This window comes from Halichoerus grypus, chromosome 2, assembly GCF_964656455.1.
Source record: "Halichoerus grypus chromosome 2, mHalGry1.hap1.1, whole genome shotgun sequence".
Taxonomy (NCBI): Eukaryota; Metazoa; Chordata; class Mammalia; order Carnivora; family Phocidae; genus Halichoerus; species Halichoerus grypus.
The window spans coordinates 91,459,958-91,474,853 of record NC_135713.1 but is presented as its reverse complement, the minus strand read 5'-3'; the positions used below and the strand labels follow the sequence as shown (position 1 = coordinate 91,474,853).

The 14,896-nt window shown below is 36.6% G+C and overlaps 1 long non-coding RNA gene across 1 annotated transcript; it reads right to left on the bottom strand.

Annotated features, from left to right (window-relative positions):
- Positions 1-1,754: 1,754 nt before the first annotated feature.
- On the bottom strand, positions 1,755-14,538 carry LOC144381119 (uncharacterized). Its single transcript, XR_013445731.1, has 5 exons — positions 9,781-14,538; positions 6,362-6,532; positions 3,691-3,805; positions 3,221-3,278; positions 1,755-1,956 (listed from the first exon to the last, which is right to left on the bottom strand). It is a non-coding gene; the product is annotated as an uncharacterized LOC144381119 (long non-coding RNA).
- Positions 14,539-14,896: the final 358 nt, after the last annotated feature.

Genomic DNA, 14,896 nt, shown 5'->3' with positions numbered 1-14,896 from the left:
ATTTAACACATTATTTTATATGCCTAGTATTGACCAGACACTGGGCTAAGCATAAGCTAAGACCCCTGTTCTTAGGGAGCTCTCAGTCTGGTAGGGAACACAGATGGATAAATCAGAGTGTAATGTGATAAGGGCATATCAAAAGATATTATACACAGGGGCCTCTGGGTGGCTCAGTCAGTTAAGCGACTGCCTTCGGCTCGGGTCATGATCCCAGAGTCCTGGGATCGAGTCCCGTGTCAGGCTCCCTGCTCGGCGGTGGGCCTGCTTCTCCCTCTCTCTCTGCTGATTCCATTGCTAGTACTCTCCTGCTCTCTTGTTCTGTCAAATGAATAAATAAAATCTTAAAAAAAAAAAAGATACAATACATAGTGCCATGGGAACACAGAAAAGGGAAGATCTCCTCTGCATGGCCATGCCCCAAAAGTCTTCACCGCTTTGGCAATCAAGCAGCAGGACCTAAGCATCCTAAGCAAGGGAGAATGCTTCTGGGACTCTAACAATTGACTAGATATGGAGAACCAGGCTATGTTTCGGAGCTGGGAAGCACAGCGAAGTTGCTTATTAAGAAGATTCTGGGGACACCTGGGTGGCTCAGTTGTTAAGCGTCTGTCTTTGGCTCAGGTCAAGATCCCCCGCTGGGATCGAGCCCAGCATCTGGCTCCCTGCTCAGCAGGAAGCCTGCTTCTCCCTCTCCCACTCCCCCTGCTTGTGTTCCCTCTCTCACTGTGTCTCTGTCAAATAAATAAATAAAATCTTGAAAAAAAAAAAAAGAAGAAGAAGATTCTGGTATGGCTTGCCTCTGCTCCTTCCTTGTGGACCATGGTCAAGATCTAAAGTCCCAAGATAGAACATTTACCTGATTAAGCTTAAGTCGTATGTCTGTTCGTGACCCTAGGGCTCAGGAAGAGTACAGGGAGGAATGAAGTCTGTTTCTCTCAGTTTCAGTAGAGGTGAGACAGGTGCCTGGAATTAGCTTCTTTTTTTTTTTCTTTTGAAGATTCCACCATTTATCTGTCAGAGAGAGAGAGAGAGCACAAGCAGGGGGAGCGGCAGGCAGAGGGAGAAGCAGGCTCTTACTGAGCAAGGAGCCTGATGCAGGACTCCATCCCTGGGATCATGACCTGAGCTAAAGGCAGATGCTTAACTGACTGAGCCACCCAGACGTCCTGGAATTACCTTCTCACTAAGATTAAACAGTTATTCTCCAGGGGCACCTGGGTGGCTCAGTCAGTTAAGTGTCCGGCTCTTGATTTTGACTCAGGGCTGTAAGATTGAGCCCCACATTGGGCTCTGTGCTCAGTGTGGAGTCTACTTGAGATTCTCTCTCTCTGCCCCTTTCTCCCACTTGCGTATGTGCACATGCACTCTCTCTCTCTCTCTCATAAATAAATCTTAAAAAAAAAAAACCACAAACAGTTATTCTCCAAAAGGAAAGCAAGCTCTGATTAGGAATGGATAGTGGAAGCTAGAGAAATTTTAAAAATTACCAATGAGCCATACAAGAGCATTCAGGCATGTAGAAGACTATGGGGGAAAGGCAAGTTCTCAGTAATGTTGTTGAACTGCTGGATCAAGCTTCACCTGAAAGCAAGCCTTTGGAGCTTTCCAGTTACATGAACAAATAAGTCTTTCGTATGTCCCCTCCTATTCTCCCTCCCCCTCTTTTTGCTTTAAGACCATTTGAGTTTGGTTATCTGTCATGTGTAACCAAAAGATTTCTGATACACTACACAATGCTCTTACACAATTGCTGGCAGTTCTTTTTCTTTTATTTCCTATGAAAATATTCATTTCTTTACTTTTTCAATCTTTGAGTGACATAAGAGCTGCTCATTTTTAGCTCATATCAGGTGAGTAATCCAGCTCATAGTATCATACTTTTCCTTTAAGTCATTCTTCTCAGATAGGTGATATACTTGTATAATGATGTTGGATTGCACCCTTTGTAGCATCCTAATAAAACAAAGGAAACATTATATTGGAAATAGTTTTTTCTTACAGCAATTTTGAAATCAATTTTTCAGCCATGCAGCTGATTGTGCTAGAGATACAGAAACGTACACAGTCATCAGTGTGTCCTCAAATCAGGCACTGGGCCTCACCTCACACACCCTACATGCGTGCTATTGGGTACACAAAGCAGTGTCAAACAGATCGAGGTCAGTTCCTGTCCCTATAAAAGACTAAGATAATAACCTAAGAAGAATGGGGACTTGAAACGCCTCCATTGAATGATGGATCTGCGTCCATTCCCCTTAAATCTGGGGAGGCTTGTGACAGCTTCATACAATAAGGCACACACTTTGTGACTCTGTGATATTATGTGACTTCCAAGGCTTGGTCATAAAATGCCATGAGTTTCTGCCTGGTTCTCTTGGGGCTCTTTCTGGAGGCAGCCAGCTGCCCTGTAAAATCCAAGGGCCTTGAGAGTGCCGTGCCCAAGAGGTATGTGGTAGGCCTCTGGTCAACATTCCTGGCTCAGCTCCCAGCTGATGGCTTTACCTGTCAGTCATCTGCATGAGCCCTCTTGGATAACCAATCTGATCAAGCCTTGAGAAAGACAGAGCTCAGTTGACATCTTGCAAGTGCATGAGAGACCCCAAGCAAGAACTGGCCAGCCAAAGAGTTTTTATATTCCTGATACACAGTTGTTTTCATAATAAAATGGTTGTTGTAAGCCGCTGAGTTTGGGGGTAATTTGTTATGCAGTAATAGTAACCAGAACAGGGATCCAGAGTGGACACATTCTCTTCATTTGTAGTCCTGTCTCTAAAAGTTGTGGGTCTTAGAGCAAGAGTCCAAATGGAGGCCCACACACCATATGTCTAAATATTTAAGGCTATAAATCAAGTGAGCAAATCGTTAAATAAAATATGTGCTATCATCTCATCTTAAAAATACACATTCATGATGACAAAATAGAAAGTTGGCAAAATGTAAAATATAACCGAATTTAATTATTGTCATACATGTCTGTTCTGTGGATGGGCTGGTGATGTTTGGGTGAGTAACTGTTCCATATTACATGGCCACTATGCACCACTGTTATAAGTACTGCCTCAATTCCCAAGGTCTCCAGAGTCAGGAATTAGAACAAGAGGGGGGAAAAAAAGATAGCATTCCTGGGAAATATCTTGGCATGCCATAGAATCTATAGCATACATAACCATCCCACAGGAAAGTTTGGTCAAGTGAGTTAATTTCTCATTTCACTTACCTGAGAAATTCTCCCACTCAGAATCTCAGACTCTCTAAAGCAGTGTTTATCGCTGATACTGAAAACAAAGAAACCTTTATTAAATTCAAACACAGCCCCCTTTTGATTGAGAACGTAAGGCAAGCAAGGTGGAGAGGCATTTTCCTAGGGCCTGGACAGTATTACCCATCAGATGGATATTTAGGCTTAAGGATCATGCCATATCAGTGCTGTGGGCCTGATCCAAAGAGGCAGAATATCTCTTACATGTTCTAATGTACATTTGGGTGAGTGCACTAGTGATACATGGAGCCCTTAAAGTGTGGGATCAGGGCAGAGGCCCCTTTTTCTGTAAGGGCATTGCTACTTCATTGTTCCATGACATAGGGACAGGTGTCTGGGAAACAACGGTGGTAATCTAATTATGTGGGATTTTATCCACCTCCGGCTCCCAAACCCCAGCGATAGAGAACAATGATGAGACTGCACACCTACTGTTTAGTGATTCATGTTCAGCCACTGCTTTCATTCATTCAGCCTCTACTATGTGGCAGATGCTCTTAGTCTAGGCACAGTAATGAGCAAGGCAGTCAGAGAGCTCACATTCTAGTGAGAAAAGACCAAGGATAAACACACAGATGAACTAAAAAGTAAGATAATTTGACATCAAAATAAATTCTATGAAGAAAATAAAACACAAAATGGGGTGAGGGCAGGCAGCTCTGGCTGTGGGGTCAGGAAGGAGCACTCTGGGGCAGGGGACCATTGCGCTGAGACCCAGAATAAGAGTGGGAGGCAGTAATGCAAACATTGGGCAGATTAGCTAACTGGATTTCTTGATATTAGAGGGCTAAGAAAGGCCCCTTTTTAAACCTCAGTACCTGCTGAACTTAAGTACTTTCTTGGCCCACTTTCTTGGTATAGTCTGTAGAATAACAAATGTAAAATCTTTCATACTTATGGAACTTTTGCCACCTCGATGATTAATGCACAGGATATAGATGTAGAATATGTTGTGATTAGACCAAATCTAACCTGGAATCCAGAACATACCCTACAAAATATATAGCTCTATTAGATTTTTTATATTAGCTTACTTTTCTGCTTCTTTCTCAAAAAGCAAAGTAATAGCAAATTAGGTCTCTGAGACTTCTGATTAATTGTCTATACCTGATTTTAATATGAAAGACAATTTAGCTAGGTAAGTTTTTAAAGAGCTAAATCTACTTAGAATGTGATTCTTTAGGTCTATACGCGTCATGAGATTTTTAAAGATACTTGAAGTTGTAAATTCTTAGTCAGCCAGTGTATTTCATAGGCTGAAATAGAGCAAAATATTAATTTTTTTTTCAAATTAAAAAAAGGAAATTTACCAGTTGGTTTTCAGAGAAAATATGCATGTATAATTTGAGATTTTTTTTTTTTTTGGCAAGTGGTAAATATTCATTCATATAATTGAATCAATCTAAGAATCTTTTTTTCAGTATTTTCTAATTATAAAGAATCATTACACTTTATTATTAGTAATCTTAGTAATATTTATAGTTGTGTGTGCCAAACAATATACAAGGTGATTTATATGCAATGATTTCATATAATTGTCATGAGACCCTGCATGGATTGTTGTAGGTACTATTAATAATTCCTATTTTATATTTGAGAAAATAAACATCTTGCTACATGGTGGGAGATGGTGAAGCCAGGAACTGAACCTGACTTCAGAGTCAATTTAATGCTTGAGATTATGACAATAATTTTCCAGATATTTTGTACTATTTTATTATTCTTTACAATATTGCCATGATTATATTCTTACTTTCATAATTAACTTGAAACTTATTTTATCCTTAAGAGTTTGTTTTTTTAAAAATAATTATAACTCCAGAAATTCAGCATATTTTATCAAAATTTTTTTTGTAAAGTGAAACTTTATTCTAAAACATATCCAAAATTGCAGACAAAAGTATCACTGAAACAGGTAAATGTATATGTATAGAAAATGGTTAAACATAAAAAATGTAATTTTAGTCTTTTAAAGAAGTCTTCATCAATAAAGCCCAACTTAAAAATTTTTTTGTTTTAAAACAGTTTAAATTATATACATTAACTCTGGTGTAATTCCAAAAACATTGTCAAAGTAAAATACAAAACTATATAAAAGCTGTGAATTCAAGTACAAAAACAACATACATATCTACATTTGATGATTCTGTGCAGATATAGAGTACATCAAATTAACTGTAGTCTAGTTCAGAACAAATTGCACAACCAAGTAAAGAAAAATGTCCATAATAAATCATAGACAAATGAATGAAGATTTTTAAAAATGACTGTCAAAGGATTTATTTCTAAAATCTCCTATATGATCGGGCAACTGCCTCCTCTGCCTCTTTCCCTATCTCCAAAAAAAATCAGGTTCTGAGGGCACCTGGGTGGCTCAGTTAAGCATCTGCCTTTAGCTCTGGTCATGATCCCACAGTCCTGGGATCAAGCCCTACATCAGGCTCAGTCAGTTAAGCATCTGCCTTTAGCTCTGGTCATGATCTCAGAGTCCTGGGATCAAGCCCTACATCAGGCTCCCTGCTTAGCGGGGAGTCTGCTTCTCCTTTTGCCCCTCCCCCTGCTCATGCTCTCTCTCTCTCTCTTAAAAAAATAAATAAAATCTTAAAAAAAATCAGATTCTGTCAAGTCTGATGTTTACCACTGCATGGCTTATTAGACAATGGGCATTTTAAGACCTTTTCATTAAAATTACTTTCCTGTGACATCTTTTTCTCAACAGTATGTCTTCTTCATTTTCTAAACATTTCAGGTATTAAAGTCTCATTACTACATCAGGGTATTTTTAAGGTAGCTTTCTTCCCTGACATGGACATTTAAAGTTCTCTTCAAATGAATGAAAAAGAATAGACAATCTCCACAAGAACATGATGATGTCATAAAATATATTTTTATGCTTTAATACCTCAGTGCTTGAAATATTATTAGCAACTTCACCAGGTCAGAGTTTTGGAGCTTCGACACAGTAAAAGTTCAGAATGTCAAGGGGATAAAAGTCTTATACAGATATAGGCATTTAAAAAATTCTTGTTAAATATATGAATAGGCTTAACGCATCAAGTTGGGAACATATTTAATCACGTCACTTCTGGCTCTCATTACCTCTTAGGTGCTTCATCTGAGCGGGTGTTGTTTTTTTGCTTTTTGGTTTTTTTCCTAGAGGTTATACATATTCCTTATTAGGAACATATCTTCATCTTCCCATTTGGGGGGAGTCAAATTTTTATGTTTTGTTTCACTTAAACGTATTCATTCATTCACTTAAACATTTTCCTAGAAGAAAATATAGAGTAAAAGCTCTTTGTCTTGGCAATGATTTCTTGGTTATGACACCAAAAGCACAGGCAACAAAAGCAAAATAATTAAGTGGGATTATATCAAATTAAAAAGCTTCTGCACAGCAAAGGAAACAATCAACAACACGAAAAAGTAACCTACAGAATGGGAGAAAATATTTTCAAACCATATATCTGATAAGGGGTTAATATCCAAAACATAAAAGGAATTTCTACCAAAAAAAAAAAAAAAAAATCTGAAAACCTGGTTAAAATATGAGCAAAGTACCTGAAGAAGACATGCACATGGCCAACAGGTGCCCAACATCACTCATCATCAGGGAAATGCAAATCAAAACTCAATAAGCTATCACCTCACACCTGTTAGGATGTTACTTATTAAAACAACAACAACAAGAAAAGATAAAAAATTGTTGACAAGGATGTGGAGAAAAGGGAAACTTTGTACACTACTGGTGAGAATGTAAATTGGTACACCATTATGGAAAATCATATTTAGGTTTCTCAGAAAATTAAAAATAAAACTACATATTGTCCAGTTATCCCAATTCTGGGTATTTATCCCAAGGAATTGACGTCAGGATCCCAGAGAGATACCTGCATTCCTCTGTTCATTGCAGCATTATTCACAAGAGCCAAGATACGGAAACAACCTCAATGTCCACCCATAGATGAATAGATTTAAAAATGTTATTTGTATTACAATGGGAAATTATTTAGCCTTAAAAAAAAGGAAATATTGCTATTTGCAACAACATAGATGGATCTGGAGGATATTATGCTAAGTGAAGTAAACCAGACACAGAAAAACAAATACTGCATGATTAGACTTATATGTGGAATCTAAAATAGTGAAACTGAGAGAAACAGAGGGTACAGTAGTGATAATCAGGGGTTGGGGTGAGGGGGAAATGGGGAAGTGATGTACAAAGGGTAGGAAGTTTTGGTTGTGCACGATAAGTCTGGAGATCTGATATACAGTATAGTGCCTATAGCTAATAATACTGTATTAGGGACTTAAATTTTTCTAAGAGGGTGTATCTTCTGTTAAGTGTTTTTACCACATACATACACACAAATAATAATAATAAAGGGGCAGGAAGGGCATGTACTTATCTTCAAACTCATTGAGTTGTATATATTAAATATACAGCTTTTTACCTGTCAAGCTTACCTCAATAAAATGGTTGAAAACAAGGAAACAAAACATAAAAGCTTTAAAAATTTCAAGAACTTTACTGCTCTTTGATGTCAGTCATCCACTGGAAATATACTAATGCTCATATTTCTAGAGAGCCTCTATGCTCTCACACATATTCAGGGAGAGGGAGGTGACTTTGGCAAGGAGCGTGTGATACTCATTCTGTGCCCAGCAGACACATCTGCCATCCTGGCCAGAGGTGCTCTCTTCATGCACTCTCTACCTGGCCTACCCCCACCCTTTAGTTTTAGCCTTTGGGTGGACATGTGAGTCATTTGGGACACAGTAAGATCACCCCATTTTAATCAGCATACTCCCTAGTTAATTTTACTTTCCTACCTGTGAAGGAGGAAGTCTTACCTCATGGACATAAGCTATTAATTACTGTAAACAATCATTAAATACTCAAGTTTCAGAAATATGATTGTGATTTAATTATTTTCCCTAAGAACATACTATTTTAATTTTTGAAAGCCATACAATTAATTAATCAGTTGTAACTAGGTATAATTGCCTCACACCAACAGTGCCCCTTCCCCCCAATATCAGGGGTTGAAGTAACTGAATGAATGAATGAACGGATGAAAAATATTGTATTGGCATGTTTTGATGAATTAGATTCACAGAAAAAAAGTTCATAGATGAAATGAGCATGCATCTAAAATTTAAATTATTTATAGATTTAAATTATATTTACAGATTTTTGTGAGTCTTAGAAACCTGAATACATTTACTACAAATCGTATTTAGGAACTGTTGATTGAAGAAGTGAATGTGGCTTGTTATAAGACAATCAGGTCCTACTTCATTCATGTAAAGGACCAATAATTAAAGATGAGTGGGCATGCTCTTTCCCTCCTCTGATCTCCCCTATTGTTTCAAAACATTGAGAAGTATTTGACTAAAAGTGTTACTACACTTTCGGAAAATTCCGTTAGAACTAATATATAAAATATTAATAGACATTTCAGTGTTGTAATATGCTATTAAAAAGCAGAGTGAACTTCAAGGATCATATGCCTACCTAATATTGCATGCCTAACATTTATCAGGAGAAAACAGATCACATTTAAGAAAAACAAAATGTAATCAGCTGGTTGTTTCACTCTCATTTTCTACCAATCACAGAACGCTTTCCTTGTTCCTTTCCTTAAAAGCTGCTAAAACCCAAACAGGCAAGTAAAAGTAAAAACAAAACAAAACCCCCCAAAAACAAAACCAAGCTTACACAATATAAACTATAAATTCCTGAAAATGCCAATAAGGAATTAGAAGTTAAAAGTAAGATTTACAATAGGTTTTTTAGGTTTCTGTGGGAACTAACACAACAGAGGGGGTTGGTGCCAGGGAGGCAGTTGTGGTTCATTCTAAGTAGCTGCTAACTTGTCCTGTATTGACTCAAGGAACAACCTGATCAGTGTTTACTAACATTGTTTCTATAATAGGTCTCCAGGGACCAATGGGGAGTGAAACAAGTAGGAACAGATTGCGAAAGATTACTGACAACTGGCTTGCGTGTACACAGTGGGTCCTGTGATAGAGATGAGGAGTATGGCTAGCCCCAAAACAAAACATCTTGAAAAACTGCTTAATGGTGAAATGAATTCTTTTATCAAAATGTAATCATTCATCATAGAAAAAATTACAGCAATTGTGAGATGCCATTACCACTTGCCATAGTAGTTTAAGATCTGTATTGACTTGGCTTTTAGTTAACTGTGTTTTCCTGGAGTCTTTTTCGTCTTAATAATATTCCAAAAAGGATTGGACTTTTTTTTTTTTTTCCTGTGCCTAAGTTACTCCTTGAGGGATAAAGTAGGTGTTTCAAGAGCCACATTAATCCTTTTAAACTATTATCTACTCATGAAGGTGCATTAACTCTTCAATAATTCTAAGTAGTACCTTAACTACAAGGACTAACTGTAGGTACTAGAGATAATAGAATTCCCAAATGAGATAAGAGAGAGAGAAGTAGATACATAGAGAGAGAGAGGATTTAATGCAATTCTACTCACAAAACTTACGTGAATTACTTGCTGAGCAAGTTAGATTTCAGTTGATCAAGATAATGCATGATTGGATAACTAATTAATTTCTTCATTGACTTGCAAGAGTATTCTCTATGCACTCTTCTACTGTGAAAGGAAAATAGGTGTCTTTTTTAGTTCTTTTTTTGAAGTTTCCGTCCCCACCCCCATCTTAATTATACCCTTCGCCTTAAACTTTGCTTGAGAAATGAGTCCTTGTGACATAGGCAGAGGCTGTCAAACTTTTAGCTGAAGGAAAGGGAGTGTTGTGCTCAGGCCTGGTGAGCAAATGGAATTCTTTCAAAGGAAGATGGAGGAGCCAACCTTACAAATAAATGTCTTGGCTCTTTGCAGTAAGACTCCTCCTCCGGCCTCATCTCTTCTGGATGTAAAGGTCAAAGGAAACTCCACACAGCCACCTTCACATCTCAGTGCACTGGCTAAATATCTTAGGAGAATAAAGAATTCCTAATGGGGAACTAATCTTATAATTCTTTGTTTGCATTCCAGAATTGTACAAACTATACTTTCCACTTCAAACAGTTCGACGTACAAACATCCTCAGAAACCAGTTCTTTTACATCTCGGATCTGTCTTGTATTTGAGTCTGAAAAATTTTTCTGTATACTCTTTTAACATAATCACTGAAAATAAAAATTAGTAGCCAAGTAGCTATGTAAGGAATGTCTTGAACTCTAAGCACATTTTGAATATTTAAGTTCATTTTCATCTTTTAAACAAATGGTAAAATATAAATTCAACTTGTGAAGTAAAGAAGCGTTTACTCTAAAGAGTTTGAAAGCTGAAATATGTTAATAAATCACTGCACATGTATACTCTCTCTCTCCAAAACCAAAATTACTCAGATATTTTAAAAATCTCTTTTGGTGAAGTCCCTAGTTTCTGAATTCTGTGTCTCTTTTGTGTATAGGTTCTTATGCCAGAAATAGATATGAAGTGTCTTAATTATTGGCATTTGTATCGAAAAACAGTTGGAATCATGTAGCTTATTTTTGGCAAGTGGAATCAAGATCACCACAAAGGGATGTATAATATAAAGCCTATGGTATACATTTTCATCTACGGCAAGAAGGAATCTGCACAATAAGTTAGGAATTAGCTGCATGACTTTAACTTCTGAACTGAAGTTTATGTAGCAGTTTATGATTAATTACTCATCTTGGTAAATGCCAATTTTCTACTCATTAGGAGTGTTACCCATAAAAATAAACCTATCAGTTATTTTACCAGTAAAAATGGGTTTATTTGGGAATAGCAGAGAACTGCAATTCAGGACCTGCAAGCCATGGCAAAATCACAGGCAAGACCTGAGAACAGAGGAGAGGAACACTCTTTTTTAGAGGAAATGGGGTAGTTGGGAGGGGCCATTATAAACAAAAAAATCTATTGGAGTCAACTGGGAGTTCGAAGTGTAGTGGCTTTTCATTGGTTGTGTTTTGACAGTCTTTCATTGGCTAGGCTGTTGCCGGGCAAGAAGAAATCCTTTCTTCCTTCCGCTGGGGTAGTAAAGTGGTGGCTTCTTCCTATCAGAAACGCAAGGTAGGTCTCTTCCTGTGGAGGGTCTCCAATTGACAATTAGCAGTAGAACATGAGAGCTCCCCCTGTTGGCGTCCCCGCTTCCCCTTCCTCTCATTACTTTTCACAGGATAAGAACATCTGTTCGTCCAACGACAATGAAGAAGATATCTGATTTAATAATTTATCTGCTCCAAAACTCCTCTTCAGTTGGATAAACTCATACATTTCCAGTGCCACTTTAATGCACAAGTGGGATGAACAGAACCTCCTTTTCGAGGCCCAGTATAAACTTGATGAGAAGCAGTACTGCCAAGTAAACCAGAAAGATATTTTATTTTAAACAGATTTCAAATGAACATCTATGTTTTCTGGAACATAAAATTTTCCAATCTGTATTTCATGTTTTCTGAAGTGCCTACTGCCAGAGCAAAACAACACAATATTTCTGGTTACTTGAAGGAAAAACTGTTGCTGTTATTCATTTTTGCAAATACACAGTTCAGTAACTCTCTTTTACACAGAAGCATGCAAATCTTTCTAGCATTTGAAAATATGGTAGCAAATACCTTTCCAAACAACAAGGTTTTAAATCATCTGGGAAGTGAGGTAATCAGAGACAGCTTGCCAGACCTCTGTTCACCCTGGACCATTTCCCCTCTGAGATGATTTAAGAAGCTCATTTTAGAGATACTCATGGCATACAAGTTCTATAGAGATTTGGGCTTTGCATGCTTTACATTCTAAAGTGAGCTTTACTGGACCATGTAATTTTGCACCCAGAAATCTTTCAGCAAGATTACTATTTTTGAGAAAAGCCTGAGATTATTGCACTGCCTCGATTTCACATGGTATTTTTGCTAAATGGATTGAATTTTAAACTCTGATGAGTCAATATTGAGAATTTGGTTATGGTCTGATTTTGTGGAGTAATTATCTCTAGACACACTGGCAATGGATTTACAAATCTATCTTTGGTGCAAATTAGATTTGGCTCCTATGTTGGTTTTGATTTAGTTATTTATTTGGTCCAATAAATTTCTTATTAGTAACTGTTATAGTGAGCACTTCAATTTTGAATCTGGGAACTTTTATGGTGAGATGGATCTCCTGCAATTGCTAATGCTTCTATTTTCATTTAACACTTTCATATATGCCCTATATTTTTTAATGTGTTAATTGGATTCTCCTTTTTTAATAGATACAAGTTTAGCTCTCTGGGGTTTTTTCATTGAATCACAAAGTATGTTGAGGTAAATACTTCTCAACTAACGAAGTAAATACATAAAAATTTGACTAGTAACTGCTTGTTGTAATAGCATGCTGAGTTCTCAAAATTAAAATTAATATCACTTTCAATGATTAACAATATATTCTGTTATAACAATTTTGAGACCATTTAGTATGTGTAATAGCTCTTCAGTCACAAGTGAATAATAACTAACTTGATGACAAAACAGTGAGCACCACAAAAGACTATATAGAGAATAATACATTTGACTTTACAATTCTTAAGCCATTTCTTTCTCTGAAACAATATTTACATAAATAAGCAATGTTGAATTCTTTTATACAACATATACTAATTTATATATTATATGCAATAATTGAGATTAAATTGCAAGCACATTTAAATGCAATTTTTTTCATGTGACACGACTAGACATCAAGAGGTTCCTCCCTATTACCATCAAGAATTACGTGCTATAAGACGCAAAGACACAATCTTGTGAGGAAAATTTGAGACCACCGTACATTGAGAAGAGCAGCTATAGCCAAGCAGAGCCCAACACATACTTCAAGGGAAGCTTTGCAAACTGGGGGACAGCTAAACATTTCTATGTACAATGTCTGTTGGTTCTAGATCTTTCCATAAAGGGATGCCCTATTTCCCATCAGACAATTTGTGTAGGGAGTAAAACTTCTGGAATTTCTTTATAAATCTTTATGCCTCTTTTGGTGTAAAGTGTTTCTTTACTTTTAAGAATACGTTGAGAGTGGGGGTAAGGGGAAATTGGAGGAAAGTGGTCAAAAGGTAAAAACTTCCAGTTATAAGATACATAAGTACTAGAGATGTAATGTACAACATGGTGACTATGGCAGGCACAGCTATGTACTATGCAGGAAAGTTATTAAGAGAGTAAATCCTAAGTGTTCTCATCACAAGGACAAAATTTTTTCCCTTTCTTTTCTTTTTATTGTATCTGTATGTTAGCTGAACCTATTCTGGTAATCATTTCATAATATACGTAAATCAAACCATCATGCTGTATGCCTTATACTTATACAGTGATGTATTTTAATTATTTCTCATTACAAGTGGGAACAAATCCAATAAATACAACACAGGCATTTGGGGGCTACTGCAAAAATTAAATATAGATTGGTTGTTAGATAATATTAGGGAATTTTTGTTAACTTTAGTTGTGATAACACTGTTGTTATATAGCATAAGTCAGCAACCTATAGCTGGTGAATCACATGCCTACTTGTGTAAATAAAGATTTACTGGAACATAAAAAACGAACACATTGAGCTATGAGAACAAATACTCAATGACTTTTACTTGATACTTGATACATATTATTTGGGGCTGGGTATGCAGACACTCTAACCCCTTTTCCTTCATTTTGGACTCTTAGACTATTATCTCATTCACCAAGAAGAGCTGAGGGGGAATTAAACGGATTCTGCTGGCTTTTATTTATCTATGTTAAATCTTATCTTAGTTATAGGACTCCTACCTGTTTTAAATTAAGGGACCCTTCAGTTGCCTTGCTACCCACCCCTCCATCTCCCAGAAATCTAGATACCTTGCTACAATTGCCTGACAAATTACTTGAGGTAAATGTTGGCTCAGGAAGGTGTCTGGCCATTGGAATTTATAGCATTTTCCTTTCTAAGCACTATGTACAAATGTGCTGCATTGCTGAACTAGAAAGCCTTGTTTGGATCAAAACCAGAATACTAGAAACACTTAATACTTAAATGCTCTTAAATACTGTGGAACCAGTATTAAAGAATTTATTAGAAAAAGATTTATATATTTAATTTATATCTAGGATGAATTTTTAATCTCAGTTATAGATCTTCCTCCTCCTACATTTTTATTTATCTAGTGTGCAGGACCTACTTCAGAATCTTTTTTTGGACAGTGGTGAACTGAGACAACCATCTGTACAATTCATCAGAAAGATAAATGCACTTGAGGAGAAGCATAGTTTTGCATAAATTACCTGCATAATTGCTTCAGATTTCCACATTATGTATAATGCTGTTTGGAATAAAATATAAAACTATTATCCATTAACAGGTATTTGATAACCATATTAATTATTTTTGGTATTTGGTTTAGTTATCTAGAACCAGCCACATATAGCCTTTTCTTAATGCATATCAATTCTTTGATACTATAGACTCCTGGTTTTTATGTGAGGCATAATGTCTATCTACCTCAGTCATATACACAGATCCACATTAGTGGATTTTGAGTTATCATTCAGAAACACTTATGCTTGCTTCCAATGAATAATTTTCCTTACTTTTTCTATAAGTAATAAAGCGGAGGCTAGAAATG